This window comes from Cherax quadricarinatus, chromosome 16 (genome assembly GCF_038502225.1).
Source record: "Cherax quadricarinatus isolate ZL_2023a chromosome 16, ASM3850222v1, whole genome shotgun sequence".
Classification (NCBI taxonomy): domain Eukaryota; kingdom Metazoa; phylum Arthropoda; class Malacostraca; order Decapoda; family Parastacidae; genus Cherax; species Cherax quadricarinatus.
The window spans coordinates 49,612,615-49,636,190 of record NC_091307.1 but is presented as its reverse complement, the minus strand read 5'-3'; positions in this window follow the sequence as shown (position 1 = coordinate 49,636,190).

Below are 23,576 nucleotides of genomic sequence, written 5' to 3'. Positions count from 1 at the left end.
GAAAAGATAGAGTCTAGGTGTTTAAAGACGAGAATTATAATGAAGAGAAAAGAAGCTGGATGTGACAAGTGCGTAATAATAAATGTTTAAGATGGAAGTGCTAGAGAGATCCGAGACTCATATTTCTTTAAGTTTTATTAAAGAAAAATTAAAGTTTATGCAAAGAAACATTTAAATAATCATTTTGTTAAAATAACTTACTGCTATAATTTTGTACACAGGAAAATTTATGAATGTACTCATCTTCAAAAGACTTAACAAGTACATTATGTAGTTAAACTAGTAAGTTAAAGGATATTATTCGCTCTTGTGAATTGGTAATAAACTATACAATGAAAAGTTGCTTTTTCCAAATCATTCTTCAATAATGATATTCTGGACAGACATTGCCTGGTTTACGAAAAAAATTTTTTTATACTGTGTCAAAAATAAAAAGAATAAGATAATTATTTAAAGACACTGTCTTGATGTTGATGCTGTGATGGCTGAGGTTGGTCGAAGAGCAGAGGATTAGGAGGATGTCCTGCAGGATTAGGAAGATGTCCTGCAGGATTAGGAAGATGTCCTGCAGGATTCATTAAAGTGAAGAGGTTTCTGAGTAACACTACAGACGTATTAAGTTTACATAGGTTAATGAAAAATTTTCTCCTGAATTGTCGCTCGACTTTCTTTTTTCGCTTCCATTTTTGTATCCACCTATAGACAGTGGAAACACTAATCTTATGTTCATCAGAAATTTCCCTCGCTGACTTGCCGTTCAACCAGAGCGCTAAGACCAGAGCTTGTTCATGTGCTGCTGCCAACTTTCTTGATATTCCTATCTCCATACGATCGGTTCTGTAAAGTAAGCGGTAATAAGTTACACACACACACATTATATATATATATATATATATATATATATATATATATATATATATATATATATATATATATGTGTGTGTGTGTGTGAAATCATCTCAGTCAGTCAACAAGTGTTAAATGCAGTGAGATCAAAACTACCAGGAGCAGCAGTCATTGCCCCCACAAATAGTGTCTTGCTAGGAGCACCTCTGGGAAGCAATGCCATTGACACAATTCTCAGGAAGAAATTGGAAGAGTTAAGGAGAATGGAACAACGAATAGGCAATCTGGACACCCACGATGCCTTGTACCTTCTCACAAAGTGCTTGAGTCTGCCCAGAGGGGTGTTAATGTTGCAGTTTTATAACTGTAGTGTAAAGAACCCTTCTGGCAAGACAGTGATGGAGTGAATGATGGTGAAAGTTTTTCTTTTTCGGGCCACCCTGCCTTGGTGGGAATAGGCCAGTGTGATAATAATAATAATAAAATATATGGTACGACATATATATTTTATTAAGCTCAAGTACTCTCACACTTGTCAGTGCGTCATCAGGAACTGTGCAATGTTTTAAGGGTAGCAACAGGAGAAAATGAGAGGAAGTTTTTCAGAGTATGGTAGCGCAGGGTAGCACCCGCGAGGATCTAACTCGGAGTGAAGGACGGGAGGCCCAACAAACTGCAAACTACTGGTGACCCCAGTCCCCTCCCCCATGTTTGGTCGGGTAGGGTAGGTCCCACAGTTTGCAGAGAGCATAAGACAGAGTAATTAGGAGATAGTTAATAGGCAACCCTAAGCTTCTAACCGTTGGGAACAGGTAAAAAGTTAAATTACAATAGTGAATCATCCACATACAGAATGTAGCTCATTTTGTCAGCAGGTAATACCCGATGTCCCCGAAATTTCTATAATATTCAGGAAATACTCTCAGGGGTCAATATGCTTCAATGATCTCTCCTATTCAGGCTTTCTTTTTTTATAATAACTAGGCAATCCCTAATTTTTTTTCTTTTTAACGCCATTATTTTCATTATTATCATTATTATATTACTAACTACCTAATTCAGAAAACCAATTAACTAGCTGCAATCACCATGTTGCAATCTACTATGTGTACCTTGTACTGCTGTACCTAGATGAGTTAGGATCTCAATAGGTCACTCTGCATTTCTTTCGATGTTCACCAATACCTAAATGAACCCCCATGATTACTTCCTTACTACTGATGTTACGTCACTCAGTTTGCATTCTTTGTTGCAGTAAACCACCTAGAACACCTGTGACATTACGTTATTTGTACGCAGAAGAAGTTGGGTGGGTTATACATTGTGTTGCCGGTCACGGCAGACCTAACATTTTATATAACGACATTCGCGGCTGACTTAGCAGGATGTTATGTATTATATTGACGTTCACGACGGGCATACTATGATGTTCAGTTTGCAGACTCTGGTCGACCATAACCAGAACATTACTAGACCCCCTGCCATAATGAGCAGTCCTGCGCTTTTGTATAATATTGTTGTTTAAAGTTGGGCACAGCAAACTCCACTAAATAGCTATCGAGTTTGTACAGACCATAATTTGAGTTATATATGGCATTCCTGTCATGTTTCATGAGAGTGAACTTAATTACGTTTCTTTCCATGATGGAATGGTTGGGTACAATTACCTGGGCGACAGCCCACCCCGGTGAGTGACTGCATGGTTAAAGATTGCATTCGCCACCTGGTCTGTTCTGAGTACTGGTGCTGTGATAATCTGGTTTCTAGAGGTTTACCTGTCTGACCAATGTATGAGAGTGGGGAAAGGGTGCATGGGACCTTGCAGACAAAACCTACATTATTACGTGGTGTGTTTTTAACCAATCTCTTTTTCACTGTTTCAGTGTTTTTGAAATTAAGGTTTATAATGAACTTTTTTATAGCCTCCCACAGGAAGAACAAATTATCATTGTATGGCAAAGCCAATACATTTTTCCTGGCAGACGTTTCCTTAGGTTCAGTTCTGAACAAAGTCTTCCTAGCTAACAGAAGGGACTTCTCAACAGAATTCCTGGGGTTTCTCAGTTTTGTGGCTATGTTAAATATCTTGTTGACATCATCTTCCTTGCAATGTTTCTGAGAGCTTTGCAGATTCGTTAATGACTGTATGACAACACACTGGCGGTCTTCCTGTAAACTGTAAATTTAAATCGTCTGTCGACGTGAGGGATTAAAACATTTATGAGGGTAAAGTGATATCTATTTCATGCTCTATTGTGAACTTAATGGAAGGTACCAGACCACTGATTCTAGGTAGGAACTCATAAATGATGTGATCTCTAGGCCAAAGACAAAGAACATGATCTACGTATCTGAACCATTTGCCATTATTTGGAAGAATATCTTTAAGTTGTCTAGTCTCACTGATCTCCATATACAGGTTGCTGAGTAGGAGGCTGAAGGGATTTCCAATAGTCATTCCCTGTTTTTGACCATAATACTTGCCTTCACACACAAACATGCAATCCAAGTTTAATCATTTCAATAATTATATTTGTAGGGTAGGGCAAGGAGAAGTTTTCTCGTTTCTCGCCAAGGAACGTTTGCAAATCAGGGAGAGGGACTCTGATAAACAGCGCAGTGACATCAAAACTCACAAGGGTAAAGTCGTGTGAAACATTTAATTTCTGGAACCTTTCAGTAAGGTCAACATCATTTTTAATATGCGCATCCGAGATCCTACCAACCATGGGAGTTAAAATTTTAACTAACCATTTAAATAGGTTATATGCGGCCGAGCTTACTAAACTTATAAAAGGACGAACTAGGTTCCCAGGTTTATGGGTCTTGATTAACTCATATAGAGATACGGTAGAGGTGCAGACCTCACTGACGGGTATTTAATTAATTCATCATTTCCATTCAATAGCATTTAAAGACGTTTATTGGAATGGCTATTGATCTGGTCAGTGGGGTTCCTAACAAGCTGCTCATAAGCTTTCAGAGTGAGATCCTCGCGGGTGCAGCCCACGCTACCATACTCTGAAAAAACTTCCGCATATTTTCTCATGTTGCTGCCTTTGCAATGTTGCACAGCTCCTGATGACGCATTGAGAAGTGTGAAAGTATTTGAGCTTAAGGTTTCCACCCCTCGTGGCTTGTCTTTCGCTTTCGTGATTTCTCACATTATCAAGGAACTGCTCGTTCATAATGTGAGAAATGAAATGCGCTTGGAATTCTACTATTTTTCCGCAGTGGATGTTCTGCATTTTGTGATATTACCTGTTTACTGTGATCTTATTTGCATATATATATATATATATATATATATATATATATATATATATATATATATATATATATATATATATATATATATATATATATATATACATATATATATATATATATATATATATATATATATATATATATATATATATATATATATATATATATATATATATATATATATATATATATGTCGTGCCGAATATGTAAAACTGGTCAAAGCATTGTTCGCATCGCTGTTGGGCCGTGCGGACGCACTGCGCAGTAGCTCCCACTACACCTGGTTTCTGCGCATTTTCACTGTTCAGACATGGCGGAGTACACCGGCAGGAGGATTAATACAGTCTGCATTGAGCTGTTGAAGGGTTCTCTGAGCCCTGCTACGACGAACGTCCTTCTTCCTGCGATTATTAGGGATTTATATGGAATCCCTAATGAGGAGCTGTATGGCGTGGCCCTTAATGGGATGAAACGAGTTTTTGTGAAGTTCCTGAGGACTAGCTATTACAGCAGTGTGGTGGAGGAGTACCAGGAACGCCGAATGTGCCTCAACTCGACGATGGATGTATGCATGCATGACGTGTCTACTTACTACACGTGGGTACGAGTGAGGAATGTACCCTTTGAGGCAACTAAGTTTGGTATAGTGGAAGTTTTTAGAAAGTATGGAGTCATTCATGAAGCTAGAGGAGGGGTATGGCGGGATGGACCATATGAGGGCCTCCCGGAAGGGTCATACAACATCAAGATGACCTTAAAGACGCCTATACCTTCGTATGTCATGTTGACAGGCACCAGAAATCAGGTATATGTGTCGTATGTGGGGCAAAGGAGAACGTGTCGTCTTTGCGGCTCTTATGATCATATAGCGGCGCAATGTACACGTAGAGTTGCCCCAGGGGTGTCAGCCCCGGTAGAGGAGGTCCAGCAAGCGAGTGTGGTGGAGGCGGCGAAGACTGGGACTCCTCTATGGAGTGAGGAGGTGGAGAAGGAGGGTGAACAGATGGGGACGTGTGTCACTCTCCCGGTGGAGGATGGAGATCCTACTCCAACGCCTGTGGTGGTGGCGGAAGTGGTGGAGTCGACACAGGAGGTGTCCTTGGAGTCAGTGCTCCAGGAATTCTTGGAGGAGGCTTTGGTAGGAGAGGACATGGATGGACGGACCAGTGAAAAGCAGCAATTGCAAGAGCAGAGTGAGAAGACGGAAGTAGCAGGGAATACTAGAAAGGATACACTTGTAGTGGCAGAGGTACACAGGGAGGATGTACCTGAGGAAGAGATGGCTGTGGGAGGCAGCTCTAGGAAGCGGCCAGCGGGGTTGACTGAATTAGATGATGTTTTAACACCTGGGCAAAGACCAGGCAAGAAGGCATGGGCAGAGGTGGTTCGCAAATCCCCTACAGGGGGGGGAGTACAGGAAAAATCGGGGGGGGAGAGACAAGGGGGGGTAGGGGGTCTTATTAAAAAGAGTAATAAGGAAAGTGTGAGCAGCTTGAAGGGAAGTGTGAGCAAGCCACAGCGGCACAAAGGTAAGCCGCCTTTCCTTGACCATTCAGGTGTGTAACGTTAAATGCTAATGGCCTAAAGACTGAAGTAAAAAGGGTATGGTTGGAGTGGTTCCTCAAAAGGTATGACGTGGATGTTTGTTTCCTACAGGAGCATAACCATAAGTCAGGTAGTGAGTTGCGATTGAGAGGATATAAGTTGTTTGTAAGCATGGCAATGCTTTTAAAGGGAGGAGTGGCTGTTTTAGTAAAGGAGACCAGTCCATTGCGAGTCATGGGGTGGGAGGAGGGGGGAGGGGGGAGGGTTGTTCGGGTGGATGGGTGGTGGGGGGAGAGCAGGGTATGTTTTGTGGGAGTTTATATGCCCGCGATTGGTAACGTGAGGATAAAAACAGACTTTGTTCGGGATGTATTGTTATACTATCTCAGGGCTTTACCTGCTATCGCGATAATTGGAGGTGATTGGAATTGTGTGATTAGGCATGCAGACGTCATACCTAGGGGGGCGGGGTGCGTGTTGGGTGTCTTACGGGATGCATTGCGTGATGTCGGGGTCGTAGATGTGGTCGGCAGGGGGGGGTATCAGGTCGAGCACACCTATGTACAGGGGAGTTATGAGGCAAGGTTGGATAGGATTTATGTGAGGCAGGGGATAGGAGTGGAGAGGGTTAGAACAGTAGACGTGGGTTTATCTGACCACAGAGCAGTGTTGGCTGACCTTCGGGTGGATGGTATTCCGAGAATATATCAGAGTTATTGGAAATTAAATGTGAGGCTTTTACAGGAGGAAGATCAAGGTTGGTCCTTTCAGACATGGTGGAAAGGGTTTTGGGAGGCTAGGGATGAGGAGGTGGATTTGCTAGATTGGTGGGAGTTGCAGGCAAAGGTGCAGATTGCAGGATTTTTTAAGAAGAGGGGCAGGGAACGGGCACGCTGGAGGTTTGGATTGCAGAATTATTTAGAGGGCCAGTTGAATGATTGTTATGGGGGGGGTAGGGAGGGTGTGGGTGTGGGAGGAGTTATGGGGGAACTTAGAAGTCGTTTAGTGGAGATGCATAATGAACGTTTTGATGCACTCAGGGTCAGGGCAGGATTGGAGGATGTACTAAAAGGTGATAGGCCAACCGGGTATGTACTCCGAAAATTCAAGGACAGACAGTTGAGGAATACAGTGGCACATATTGTCGTGGAGGGAGGGGAGGGTTATGTGCAGGGACAGGGTCTCTCTGACACAGATTCTATCAGTAGGTATGCTGATTATTGGTTTACGGAGAAATGGAAGAGAAGGGGAGGGGTGGTTGGGTTAGAAACATTTAGAGCTATAGGGGTTCAGCAGGGTATGGGGCAGGGGGATCGGGATTTGTTGGAGGGAGGCATTACGGGGGCAGAGGTGGGGGAGGTGGTGAATGGGTTGAGTCAGGGGAAGGCACCGGGAATAGATGGGTTATCTAATGATTTTTACAGAGCACATTGGGAGGATCTCAGGGAGTGCCTAGTGGCGGTTCTGAATTATATGATGAAACGTGGTAGAATGGCGCAAACACAGAGAACTGGGGTTGTTGTTTTGGTGCCAAAGAAGGGGGGAGAGGAGAAGGGTTTGGGAGATTATCGTCCGTTGTCGTTAATGTGTACGGATTACAAAATTTTTGCGAAGGTATTGGGTAACAGGTTAAAGAAGGTAATTGGGAGTAGCGTACATGAGGGGCAGTATGGGATACCGGGACGGACTATGAAGAATGGGCACAGTGTGATAAGGGATTTTATAGAGAACTGCCAGGGAGGGGGCGTCCTTGGATTGGATTGGGCTCAGGCCTATGACTGTGTGAAGAGGGACTTTTTGTGGGGCTGTTTGGAGGAATTGGGTTTTGGAGGGGGGGTAGTGAGGTGGGTGCGCACTCTATATGAGGGGGCTGTCATGAGGGTGCAGGTTAATGGAAAGCTGGGGGGGGCGGTGATGATGGAACAGGGATTAAGGCAGGGTTGCCCGTTGTCGCAGTTGCTCTTTGCATGTGTGCAACATCCTTTCTTTGAGGCTGTGGAGGAGGAATTGCAGGGGGTAGGGGGGGGAAGAATGGGGGGAATAGTAGGTTATGTAGATGACACAACTGTGTTAGTTACGAGTGGGGAGGCTTTAAGAAGGGTGGGAGAGGTGATAAGGAGTTTTGGGAAGCTTTCAGGAATGGTAGTTAATTTAGCAAAGTCTAGGTTATTGGAAGTAGGAACATGGGTTGGGGGGAGATTGGGGGAGGAGATGGGATGGATGGTTTGTGACAGAATTAGGGTGTGTGGGATATGGTATATGAAGCAGTTGCAGGAATGTAGGAGGATTAACTCAGAAACAGTCACGAGTAGGGTTATAGGCAAGTTAAAAGGTTTGAGGGTCAGTGAAGTGGCGTTACAGCAGAGGGCGTTGGTAATTAACTCGGTGGTGTATAGTAAGGTCTGGGGTGTGGCGGAGGTGTTCCCTTTGAGGGTGCAGGATATACAGGAAATACAGAGGAGGGTGTTGAGGTTTGTGTGGGGGTTTGGGAGGGCCTGGTTGTCCAAGGATGTGGTCATGACGGAGGTGAAACGGGGGGGACTAGGATTGTTGGCCTTAGGGCCTAGGGTAATGGCATTATATATTAAGCAGAGGTATCTAAGAGTGGGGGGGGAGAGGGGTGTTAGGGTGGATAGGGTGATGAGGGATGCTAGAAACTGGTGGTGTGGTAGGGATTTGAGAAAGTGTGAAGATGTAATAAGATTCATGTTGACAGTGGGGCAGGTTAAAAGTTTGAAGGTAAACACTGTGGTGGGTGTGGTGTGGGGAAGGGGTGTATTGCAGGGGGTCGCAGTATACCCCATGTATAACTGGAGGGTCATATGGGGGGAGTTCAGGAAGCTTAGGATACCAGCAAGGGTTAGGGAGATGGTATACCGTTTTCTCATGGGTGTGGTTGCATCTAAGCACATGTTGCATAAGATGGGGTTGGTGAGAGAGGCAACATGTTTATTCTGTGGGGAGGAGGAAACTGCCTATCATGTGGTATATTTTTGTTCATCTTTGGGCGTGGTGAGAGTCTGGATGGCGGGGGTTATTAGGTTGTTGGGGGGGGGGAGTTGGTCTTTTCTTAGATCTTTGTCGATGGATGTTAGTGGGGTTGCAAGTGAAGTGGGGAGGGCTTTGATGTATGTTATGGCAGATTATTTGCATGTTTCTTGGGGTATGAGGCAGATTAAAGGGCAGTTGAGGATAAAAGCGTTAGCAGCAAGGTTCTTTAGGACAAGGTGTAGGAATCGATTAATATATGGGGGAAGATGGGAATCAAGTTTTTCGGTAGGTTATCGTAATCTCACTGAAGCACAACTTCTCAGGGTACAGGGAGGGGGCAAGGGACGGGTCTCCTTTAATGTGAGGGGGGCGGTGTAAGGTTGTGCTAGTAGTGTGGAAGGTGATGAGAGAGAGAGCTAGTGAGAGCGTACATTCGTGAACTGGTTATGTTCCTGGAGAGTTATTTTATATTTGCGTTCAGTACCATGGTTTCATTCAGTAACACCTGGAACGTCATACATTTACATATTTTGGTTTGGGTATATTATTGCACTCACTGTCAAGGATAGGTGGCTTACGCAGCTGTTATGGTGTTTTATGTCATGCAGTACTGAACATGTACAAAAATGGTACTGCCAGTACTGCCTCTTTATTGATATGAGATGTGTTAAAAAATTAAAATAAAACAAGGAAACACTGTAAGTCAAGAGTACGTTAGTATCGGATGATGCTTGTATATTTGTAGTTTTAAACACGTAGCTGCAAGTACTTTCCTTATAGCCCTTGTGGCTTAGCGTTTCTTTTGATTTTAATAATAAAAAAAAAGTACTTTCCTTTAAAGCTGTACTCCTATATAGAAGAAGGATTGTAATACTTTTCACACATTCATGTAGTGAATTTACAATGTCAAGGATGTTTAATTTGTGTTTCAGATAGGGAGATTAGGATTTTAAGTCCAGTCATTGGCAAGTTTGATCTTAAGCTAGGATTTAGTTAGTTGTAGAGGAGTGTTTCAATATGATAATTCTAGTCTTGGATTATATTAAATATTTACATAAGCTAGTTTTTAAACTGAGGCAGCATGTAATGTATTCTCTTATATTTTACGTGTAACCTCCATGTTATACAATGTAATGACAGTTTGAAGTTCGTGGTTGATGCTTTATTATTATTGATAATAAATATTGTGGGTGTATATTCTTCCGCTTATACAGGTGTGTGTGTATAGCAATGTAATGTCCATATCTGTTTTCCTATGTATTTATATATTTTTGTGTTTTGTTTTGTTCAGGCATCACCAACTTCTGGTAAATTCTCATTAAGGTTTAATGAGGTAAGGGTATAACCCTAATTGTTAGGATACTTAAGGTATTTCTTAGAACGGTGCATGTAAATATTTTTGTCTGCACTGGCATTATTAATTATTGTAAGAGGAGGGGTTTTGTAGGACATGTTGTTGGATGTGTAACTGGTGGTAATATGGCTTCAGCTATAGTGTTATTTTAAGTAATGGGATTGTGTGATAGAGGATTTTGTTAATATCCAGTATAGTTCTTCTTTTATTAAACTCTTATACATCCTTGTATTTGTTGTAAGTAAATGAGTGGGCAATGAACTGGATTATATGAGAATGTCTTTGTATATAAACTTCCATGTACAATGTAAATAAGTGTGACATTCTTTGGATTATATAGCCTTTTGTGTTATAAGATACTGGTTGTATTTATGGATATAATAAACCCACCTGTATGTTCAGGTGTGGTTTGTCCTTAGTGTAGTTACATGTATGTTTGGCATTTTTTGGGGGGTATCAAACATTTAAAGTTGAACGTGTGTTTCTTATGTATAAGTTTAGTGCTGGGATAGGGAACGTGGATTTGTTTTGTTTTTTAGTATTTAATGGTTAACATGTCTTTGGTTATGTGACGTATGTATAGCATACATGTATAATGTGTATTGTGTTTTTTAAATAAAATATAAAAAAAAAAAAAAAAAAAAAAAACTGGTCAATTAGCAAGAACTAATTTAAAATTAAGTCCTTTCTGAAATTTTCTCTTGTATGTTTAAAGATATATTTTTTTCATTAATGTTAATGTAAAAATTTATAATTTTACACCAAAAGAATCTTAGAAAACTTACCTAACCTTATTATAACAAGAACAATTTATTTTAGCCTAACCCAACTAAATATGTTTTAGATTTGTTTACAATAATTTAATACTAAACAAACACAGTGAAATATATTTTTTTCGTTAGGTTCAGAATGATTCTGGCGAAATTATTGCATACACAAATTTTCACTTGTCCTATATGGCAAGATGAGCGTTGCTATTTAAGCCAAGATGGCAAGTTCTGCCTATTCGGCACGACATATATATATATATATATATATATATATATATATATATATATATATATATATATATATATATATATATATATGTATAGGGATGTTACGGGTATGTCCATACTTGACATATTTTATACTATGATATTTGCTAATATTGTTATATTATATTGTTAGGCGGTCATAATAACGCTATTTCATGTAGTGGGAAACTACTAGTTGGAGCACCAGTTACTAGTTCAGGTACTGGCCTGACTCCAGCCAAGTCACGTGATCCAACCTGGCGTCAGCTTACCGCTCACTGGTACAGTCAGTAGGTTGACAGTGCTCACTCTGAGTACCTTCACACACTCTCTGAGTAGGTTCACAACACTCGCTCAGAGTACCTTCACACACTCTCTGAGTAGGTTCACAACACTCGCTCAGAGTACCTTCACACACTCTCTGAGTAGGTTCACAACACTCGCTCAGAGTACCTTCACACACTCTCTGAGTAGGTTCACAACACTCGCTCAGAGTACCTTCACACACTCTCTGAGTAGGTTCACAACACTCGCTCAGAGTACCTTCACACACTCTCTGAGTAGGTTCACAACACTCGCTCAGAGTACCTTCACACACTCTCTGAGTAGGTTCACAACACTCGCTCAGAGTACCTTCACACACTCTCTGAGTAGGTTCACAACACTCGCTCAGAGTACCTTCACACACTCTCTGAGTAGGTTCACAACACTCGCTCAGAGTACCTTCACACACTCTCTGAGTAGGTTCACAACACTCGCTCAGAGTACCTTCACACACTCTCTGAGTAGGTTCACAACACTCGCCCAGAGTACCTTCACACACTCTCTGAGTAGGTTCACAACCCTCGCCCAGAGTACCTTCACACACTCTCTGAGTCGGTTCACAACACTCGCTCAGAGTACCTTCACACACTCTCTGAGTAGGTTCACAACACTCGCTCAGAGTACCTTCACACACTCTGAGTAGGTTCACAACACTCGCTCAGAGTACCTTCACACACTCTTCTGGGCAGATTCAGACACTCAGCCTTTAATACATTTCCCCGCTGTAGATTATTACTTAGTCCCAGACAAAGTTTACTTTTATGTATAACACTACAAGAGAGAACTTTGTATCATATACTAATTTATATGAATTCTATTATAATAAAAATCTCATTTTACTTAGTCGGATCAGTCTCCTAATGATAATCCCCGTATTAAAATGACATTTGTCTAAGGACAACTAGACCAGAGCCTGATTCGACATATTGTTACAGAAAGGGGCCAAAACAGGCCTATAGACATGGCCCTTGACGTAACAATGGAGAACATAGCATCAGCAGTGCTTCTGAGTGTTGGGAAAGGATAGAGCCCGCCTCCTGGCAGTAAGAGCTCCTCATGCAGGTATTTTCTGTTGGCTGTTCCCAACTCTAGCCTTGGTACACGCCTCGAACCACAGACCATCCGCATTTCTCTTGCCCTTCGACTTGCCGCCCCTATTCTCGCCGAACACAGGTGTATTTGTGGCAGTGAAGCAGCAGACCGATTCGGGTACCGTGGTCCTGTGTGCCGTAAACCGAGGGAAAGATTGAAAGATGTGGAGAGGTTAATAACATCATCCTTAAAACATGAACAGACACCAAGCAGGTGGTCTGGGACTACACATGTGCATCTACCTTGGCTGATACCTGTCTCCAATACACGAGGGAGGGGCAGCTGCCAGCTTCACGGAGTCGGAGTCCAAAAAAGTCTGGAGAATATCGAGAACTTGCCCATCATTATGTTTTTTTCCATAGGCTCGGAGAACTTTGGCTCATGGGGAAGGAGTGCATCTAGGTTCCTTAAGGAGCTAGTCAAAAGACTCATCAGGGTAACTAGGGATCCATGAGCAGCTAGTTTTCTATTCCAGCGACTCAGCACTGCTGTTCAGAGGTGTAATGCCTGCTGTATCTTGGGCTCGCGCCCCAGCTCTGAGGAGCTGGTTGAGATTTTCCCATTATAATCAGTGTCAAACACCTAACAATATGTACTAGACGCAGTTTATAGACATTTCCCCTCCAGCTGTCTTTTCATACAATTGTGTTATAGTGATATTTCTGATTTCCTGTTTGGGTGTGGCATGCAAACAGTACGTAACCTTTATTCGGAGCATGTACACACCCTCAGTGAAAGGCTATCTCCCCCAACCAGCAAACCAGTACTAGGGTCGAATGATGGGGACCCGTCGTTCGATCAGTACCCAGTTAAAACCAATGAGAAGATGGTTTGGGCAATCGCAGAGGTGTTGTGGGTACCACACACCTGTCTGCCCTTGTCATTCCCATTCTAGAGATTGTTGAAGCACGGTCTGCTCTCTAGTGGCTTCTATTCTGCCTTGCTTACCGTGGAGTGCACTAATACCTATTGTTGTACATAGTGTATATAGTGTACATACTTCTGTTCTTACTTGAAGGATAATATAAGTCAAAAGTTTTTCTGCTGTGTTTATTTTGCTCCCTTTACATCCAGGATAACAGGCCTTTGAATTCCTGGGTTGTAATATTGGGGAACATAAACTTGTCTCACGTGAAGAGGTGTAAAAGCGGGACCCAGTCGCCTCTTTTCTCTTTTGTCTGGTCATCAACGAAGTCATAGAAGCACTATCTAATGCGCTCAATATCTGGTTCTTGGATGATGGCATCCTGGCAGACACAACTGAGTCTTTCCTGGAGGACATTAGAAAAATGAATGACATGGGAGAGAGCTGGGACCTACCTTTAAACCCCTCCCAATGAGAACTGCCTACAGATCATTGATGATACTAGTGCTGTTTTGCCAGTAGCGTGAGTCATTGACTCAGCCAGTAGCACTCTCTTTGAGGCTCCTCTTGGGTCCAGTGTTACTGACCTGATTCTAGAAGAAACATTTCGTACCTCAGGATTATGCAAGGCAGGATGATACCTTTTGCTTACTCACCAGATGCCTGTCTCGCCCAAAACTCACTTCTTGAGGTGCTTCCCAGTCTTTCGACTCTCCAAAACTCAAGAAATATGACTTCCTACTAAAGACCATGAAAGGAAATTTACTGCATCTTTCCTTGAAGATGGACAGTGGTTGCAAGCCTCTCTTACAGTCAGGCTTGGGGGAGGAGGCTGGAAGTATGTAAATCTTCCAAGACTGCACTATCAATTTTTTGTCTTCCTCCACTACATAGGACGAGCTAATAAAGCAAATTCTTCCAGACAACCTCGGAGACTTAGCAGGAATACAGGACACAAGCTGCACAAGTGCCATTGCCGAATGGGAGACTCTCTCTGCTCCAACACCAAAACTCAGTGAAGCACTGTTCTATAAACGGTCCAGATGGGATGGCGCCATTACTGAAAAGATGCTTAACAACATACTCAAGGCTGCAATATCCAATAGGGAGTTTACCCGTCTCCAAACTGTGAGCTCACAACTCTCCGGAGAGTCCCCGCTGACAGCTTCAATTTTGGCAACAGGAACACTCCTCAAAACACAGACCCTCCGCATTGCATTGGCTATCTGTCTCACTGCTCCAATTCACAATGAATATACGATTATTTGTAGCAACGCAAATGCCAACTAATATAGCCTACACGGTCAAAACTTCTCCAAAACCAAGGATTGCTCACGAAACACATTGAAGTCAAAAATGTCATGAAAATGAGCCTTGCTTCACCTGGCTGCCTGACTGAGAGAGAGCCTCAATTATTAGCATCCAGTAATACTCACAATCTCGCAGTCCGCCCCGACGGGGACACCATCTATCATGGGAAGAATGGCAAAATTTTTAGCATGGTACTATATCTGTGTGTCAACGTTTGCTGACACCTACATCCGTCACAGTGTTGGGTAAAAAGAGGTGCCACAGAAGACAGGAAGAAGTACAAGATTAGCTCGTACAGAGACATCAGCCATCAGTATCACTTTGTGCTACTGGTATCGGTGACCATAGGATCACGGGGAAAGAATGTCATACATATCCTCAAAGGACTAGATTCCAGACTCGTTGACTCATATTTAGTATGATTACATATATATATATATATATATATATATATATATATATATATATATATATATATATATATATATATATATATAAATATATATATGCAATAAGATCACAGTAAACAGTAAAGTTGCTAGGAACACTTTTTATAATCCATAAAGGGACAACCAGCCTTATTCAACTAAAAATATGTTGGTTCTCCCTTACCATGAAAACTTGGTTGATATGCCTTCTCTTCTTAAGACTTTTAATATTAAAGTTGTATTCAAAAATCTTGATACAGTAAAAAAACTTTTGATTAAGAATTCCCCCCAAAATGCTGATGGATGTGTCTATAAGATTCCTTGTAAAATTTGCGATAAAGTTTATTACGGTCAAACTGGTAAAAATCTCGAACTAAGATTAAAACAACATAAATATAGCATTAGAACTGGACAAGATTCCAATGCTCTATTTATTCATGTAAGAGATTTTAACCATCCAATTGATTTTCAAAAAGTTGAGAAAGTAGTATCAAGCAAGTCCATGGTCGACAGGAATATAATTGAATCTTGTTTCATAAAAAGCAGTTTTGACAATAATATGAATATTTCCTTTGGTTTATATAAATTAGATCCATTTATAATTAATAGAATTTGGGAAGAATTTAATAATACACTGGACAAATAAATAGCTTGGGGGTGAGTTTTGCAAAGGACCTGTCCAAGTTGGCTCGCCGCGCGTCACGTGTTTAACCGTTGTGGGATCTGATAGTGAGGTGCTGGCCGACCCCTTATATAGCTTATTTATTTATTTATTTATTTATTTATTTATTTATTTATTTCCAATTTGTGCACACATACAGAGGTACAAAAAAAATACAGATAAGAGCAGTATGCCAAAGCCACTTATACTATGCATAGCATTACGGGCTGGCTTAAAATTAACTTAAGATTAACTAAGCAATGATTATTATTATTATTATAATCAAAAAGAAGCGCTAAGCCACAAGGACTATACAGCGCTGCTACTTCCTTGGATGCTTCACTTTCATAGTTCCTTGATAATGTGAGTAGACACGAAAGCGCTTGGAATTTCTCTATTCTTTCAGAGTGGTTGTTTTGCATATATATATATATATATATATATATATATATATATATATATATATATATATATATATATATATATATATATATATATATATATATATATATATATATATATTAGATGAATTACAAGCACAATCGTCATTTCTTACATTATCAAGGACCGTTACAGTGTCTTCACAATGTTTCTTGTGCACACATATTGGTAGAAATATTTTTCATTTACAGTAATATTAATTTTGTTATTATTTGAGTGCAAATCTTACTCAAAAACCTCAACTAACGTAAATTTAACTAGAGTAATGTTTTTTATATGAAAAATTACTTTGTAATGTAAATATTAGTCCAATAATTACTTCCTAACTACACACCACCAGCAACACCACCAGCAACACCACCAGCAACACCACCAGCAACACCACCAGCAACACCACCAGCAGCACCACCAGCAACACCACCAGCAAACCCACCAGCAGCACCACCAGCAACACCACCAGCAACACCACCAGCAACACCACCAGCAAACCCACCAGCAGCACCACCAGCAACACCACCAGCAACACCACCAGCAACACCACCAGCAACACCACCAGCAACACCACCAGCAACACCACCAGCAACACCACCAGCAACACCACCAGCAGCACACCAGCAACACTGGTTAGAGTATCACCTCACCCCAGCAACACTACCACCACCACAGGCTACAGTATCACCTCACCCGAGCAACACTACCACCACCACAGGCTACAGTATCACCTCACCCCAGCAACACTACCACCACCACAGGCTACAGTATCACCTCACCGCAGCAACACTACCACCACCACAGGCTACAGTATCACCTCACCCCAGCAACACTACCACCACCACAGGCTACAGCATCACCTCACCCCAGCAACACTACCAGCACCACAGGCTACAGTATCACCTCACCCCAGCAACACTACCACAACAACAGGCTACAGTATCATCTCACCCCAGCAACACTACCACCACCACAGGCTACAGTATCACCTCACCCCAGCAACACTACCACCACAACAGGCTACAGTATCACCTCACCCCAGCAACACTACCACAACCACAGGCTACAGTATCATCTCACCCCAACAACACTACCACAACCACAGGCTACAGTATCATCTCACCCCAGCAACACTACCACAACCACAGGCTACAGTATCATCTCACCCCAGCAACACTACCACCACCACAGGCTACAGAATCATCTCACCCCAGCAACACTACCACTACCACAGGCTACAGTATCACCTCACCCGAGCAACACTACCACCACCACAGGCTACAGTATCATCTCACCCCAACAACACTACCACAACCACAGGCTACAGTATCATCTCACCCCAGCAACACTACCACAACAACAGGCTACAGTATCATCTCACCCCAGCAACACTACCACCACCACAGGCTACAGAATCACCTCACCCCAGCAACACTACCACCACCACAGGCTACAGTATCACCTCACCCCAGCAACACTACCACTACCACAGGCTACAGTATCATCTCACCCCAACAACACTACCACCACCACAGGCTACAGTATCATCTCACCCCAGCAACACCACCACCACCACCACCACAGGCTACAGTATCATCTCACCCCAGCAACACTACCACAACCACAGGGTACAGTATCATCTCACCCCAACAACACTACCACAACCACAGGCTACAGTATCACCTCACCCCAGCAACACTACCACAACCACAGGCTACAGTATCATCTCACCCCAACAACACTACCACCACCACAGGCTACAGTATCATCTCACCCCAGCAACACTACCACCACCACAGGCTACAGTATCGCCTCACACCAGCAACACCACCACCACCACAGGCTACAGTATCATCTCACCCCAGCAACACTACCACCACCACAGGCTACAGTATCACCTCACCCCAGCAACACTACCACCACCACAGGCTACAGTATCACCTCACCCCAGCAACACTACCACCACCACAGGCTACAGTATAATCTCACCCCAGCAACACTACCACCACCACAGGCTATAGTATCATCTCACCCCAGCAACACTACCACCACCACAGGCTACAGTATCATCTCAGCCCAGCAACACTACCTCCACCACAGGTTACAGTATCACCTCACCCCAGCAACACCACCACCACAGGCTACAGTATCACCTCACCCCAACAACACTACAACCACCACAGGCTACAGTATCACCTCACCCTAGCAACACTACCACCACCACAGGCTACAGTATCATCTCACCCCAGCAACACTTCCACCACCACAGGCTACAGCATAATCTCACCCCAGCAACACTACCACCACCACAGGCTACAGTATCACCTCATCCCAGCAACACTACCACCACCACAGGCTACAGTATCATCTCACCCCAGCAACACTACCACCACCACAGGCTACAGTATCATCTCACCCCAGCAACACCACCACCACAGGCTACAGTATCACCTCACCCCAGCAACACTACCACCACCACAGGCTACAGTATCATCTCAACCCAGCAACACCACCACCACCACAGGCTACAGTATCACTTCACCCCAGCAACACCACCACCAACACAGGCTACAGTACCATCTCAACCCAGCAACACTACCGCCACCACAGGCTACAGTATCACCTCACCCCAGCAACACCACCACCACCACAGGCTACAGTATCACCTCACCCCAGCAACACTACCACCACCAAAGGCTACAGTATCATCTCAACCCAGCAACACCACCACCACCACAGGCTACAGTATCACTTCACCCAAACAACACTACAACCACCACAGGCTACAGTATCACCTCACCCGGGTAACAACAGAACCACCTCAGGGTACAGTATCACCTCACCCCAGCAACACCACCACCACCACAGGCTACAGTATCACCTCACCCCAGCAACACCACCACCACCACAGGCTACAGTATCACCTCACCCCAGCAACACTACCACCACCACAGGCTACAGTATCATCTCACCCCAGCAACATTACCACCACCACAAGCTACATTATCACCTCACCCCAGCAACACAACCACCACCACAGGCTACAGTATCATCTCCTCCCAACAACACTACCACCACCACAGGCTACAGTATCACCTCACCCCAGCAACACCACCACCACAGGCTACTGTATAATCTCACCGCAGCAACACTACCACCACCACAGGCTACAGTATCACCTCACCCCAGCAACACTACCACTACCACAGGCTACAGTATCATCTCACCACAGCAACACTACCACCACCACAGGCTACAGTATCATCTCACCCCAGCAACACTACCACCACCACAGGCTACAGTATCACCTCACCCCAGCAACACCACCACCACCACAGGCTACAGTATCACCTCACCCCAGCAACACCACCACCAACTCTGGCTACAGTATCACCTCACGACAGCAACACCAACACCAACTGTAGCTACAGTATCACTTCACCCCAGCAACAACACCACCAATACTGGTTACAGTATCACCTCACCCCAGCAACACTACCACCACCACTGGCTACAGTATCATCTCACCCCAGCAACACTACCACCACCGCAGGCTACAGTATCATCTCACCCCAGCAACACTTCCACCACCACAGGCTACAGTACCACCTCACCCCAGCAATACCACCACCAACACAGGCTACAGTATCACTTCACCCCAGCAATACTACCACCACCACAGGCTACAGTATCACCTCACCCTAGCAACACTACCACCACCACAGGCTACAGTATCACCTCACCCAAGCAACACTACCACCACCACAGGATACATTATCACCTCAACCTAGCAACACTACCACCACCACAGGCTACAGTATCACCTCACCCTAGCAACACTACCACCACCACATGCTACTGTATCACCTCACCCTAGCAACACTACCATCACAACAGGCTACAGTATCACCTGACCCCAGCAACACTACCACCACCACAGGCTACAGTATCATCTCACCCCAGCAACACTACCACCACCACAGGCTACAGTATCATCTCACCCCAGCAACACTACCACCACCACAGGCTACAGTATCATCTCACCCCAGCAACGCTACCTCCACCACAGGCTACAGTATCACCTTACCCCAGCAACACCACCACCACAGGCTACAGTATCACCTCACCCCAACAACACTACAACCACCACAGGCTACAGTATCACCTCACCCTAGGAATACTACCACCACCACAGGCTACAGTATCATCTCACCCCAGCAACACTTCCACCACCACAGGCTACAGTATCACCTCACCCCAGCAACACTACCACCACCACATGCTACTGTATCATCTCACCCCAGCAACACTACCACCACCACAGGCTACAGTATCACCTCACCCCAGCAACACTACCACCACCACAGGCTACAGTATCACCTCACCCCAACAACGCTACAACCACCATAGGGTACAGTATCACCTCACCCCAGCAACACTACCACCACCACAGGCTACAGTATCACCTCACCCCAACAACGCTACAACCACCACAGGCTACAGTATCATCTCACTCCAGCAACACTACCACCACCACAGGCTACAGTATCACTTCACCCCAACAACGCTACAACCACCACAGGCTGCAGTATCACCTCACCCCAGCAACACCACCACCACAAGCTACAGTATCACCTCACCCCAGCAACACTACCACCACCACCACAGGCTACAGTATCACCTCACCCCAGCAACACTACCACCACCACAGGCTACAGTATCATCTCACCCCAGCAACACTACCACCACCACAGGCTACAGTATCACCTCACCCCAGCAACATTACCACCACCACAGGATACATTATCACCTCACCCCAGCAACACCACCACCACCACAGGCTACAGTATCATCTCACCCCAACAACACTACCACCAACACAAGCTACAGTATCACCTCACCCCAAAAACACTACCACCACCACAGGCTACAGTATCATCTCACCCCAACAACACTACCACCACCACAGGCTACAGTATCATCTCACCGCAGCAACACTACCACCACCACAGGCTACAGTATCACCTCACCCCAGCAACACTACCACCACCACAGGCTACAGTATCATCTCACCCCAGCAACACTACCACTACCACAGGCTACAGTATCATCTCACCCCAGCAACACCACCACCACCACAGGCTACAGTATCACCTCACACCAGCAACACCACCACCACCACAGGCTACAGTATCACCTCACCCCAGCAACACCACCACCAACTCTGGCTTCAGTATCATCTCACCACAGCAACACCAACACCAACTCTAGCTACAGTATCACTTCACCCCAGCAACAACACCACCAACACTGGTTACAGTATCACCTCACCCCAGAAACACTACCACCACCACAGGCTACAGTATCATCTCACCCCAGCAACACTACCACCACCACAGGCTACAGTATCATCTCACCCCAGCAACACTACCACCACCACAGGCTACAGTATCACCTCACCCCAGCAACACTACCACCACCACAGGCTACAGCATCATCTCAACCCAGCAACACTACCACCACCACAGGCTACAGTATCACCTCACCCTAGCAACACTACCACCACCATAGGCTACAGTATCACCTCACCCTAGCAACACTACCACCACCACAGGCTACAGTATCACCTCACCCCAGCAACACTACCACCACCACATGCTACAGTATCACCTCACCATAGCAACACTACCACCACAACAGGCTACAGTATCACCTCACCCCAGCAACACTAACACCACCACAGGCTACAGTATCACCTCACCCCAGCAACACTACAACCACCACAGGCTACAGTATCACCTCACCCTAGCAACACTACCACCACCACAGGCTACAGTATCACCTCAACCCAGCAACACCACCACCACCACAGGCTACAGTATCACTTCACCCCAACAACACTACCACCACCACAGGCTACAATATCATCTCACCCAAGCAACACTACCACTACCACAGGCTACAGTATCATCTCACCCCAGCAACACTACCACCACCAAAGGCTACAGTAACATCTCAACCCAGCAACACCACCATCAACATTGGTTACAGTATCACCTCACCCCAGCAACACCACCACCACCACCACCACAGGCTACAGTATCACCTCACCCCAGCAACACTACCACCACCACAGGCTACAGTATTATCTCACCCCAGCAACACCACCACCACCACAGGCTACAGTATCACCTCACCCCAGCAACACTACCACCATCACAGGCTACTATATCACCTCACCCCAGCAACACCATCACTACCACTGGTTACAGTATCACTTCACCCCAGCAACACCACAACCAACTCTGGCTACAGTATCCCCTCACCCCAGCAACAGCACCACCAACACTGGTTACAGTATCACCTCACCCCAGCAACACCACCACCAGCTCTGGCTACAGTATCACCTCACCCCAGCAACCCCACCACCAACACTGGTTATAGTATCCCCTTACCCCAGCAACCCCACCACCAACACTGGTTATAGTATCACCTCACCCTAGCAACACTACCACCACCACAGGCTACAGTATCACCTCACCCCAGCAACACCACCACCACCACAGGCTACAGTATCACCTCACCCCAGCAACACCACCACCAACTCTGGCTACAGTATCACCTCACCACAGCAACACCAACACCAACTCTAGCTACAGTATCACTTCACCCCAGCAACAACACCACCAACACTGGTTACAGTATCACCTCACCCCAGCAACACTACCACCACCACTGGCTACAGTATCATCTCACCCCAGCAACACTACCACCACCACAGGCTACAGCATCATCTCACCCCAGCAACACTTCCAACACCACAGGCTACAGTACCACCTCACCCCAGCAATACCACCACCAATACAGGCTACAGTATCACCTTACCCCAGCAATACTACCACCACCACAGGCTACAGTATCACCTCACCCTAGCAACACTACCACCACCACAGGCTACAGTATCACCTCACCCTAGCAACACTACCACCACCACAGGCTACAGTATCACCTCACCCCAGCAACACTACCACCACCACATGCTACTGTATCACCTCACCCTAGCAACACTACCATCACAACAGGCTACAGTATCACCTGACCCCAGCAACACTACCACCACCACAGGCTACAGTATCATCTCACCCCAGCAACACTACCACCACCACAGGCTACAGTATCATCTCACCCCAGCAACACTACCACCACCACAGGCTACAGTATCATCTCACCCCAGCAACGCTACCACCACCACAGGCTACAGTATCACCTTACCCCAGCAACACCACCACCACAGGCTACAGTATCACCTCACCCCAACAACACTACAACCACCACAGGCTACAGTATCACCTCAACCTAGGAACACTACCACCACCACAGGCTACAGTATCATCTCACCCCAGCAACACTTCCACCACCACAGGCTACAGTATCACCTCAC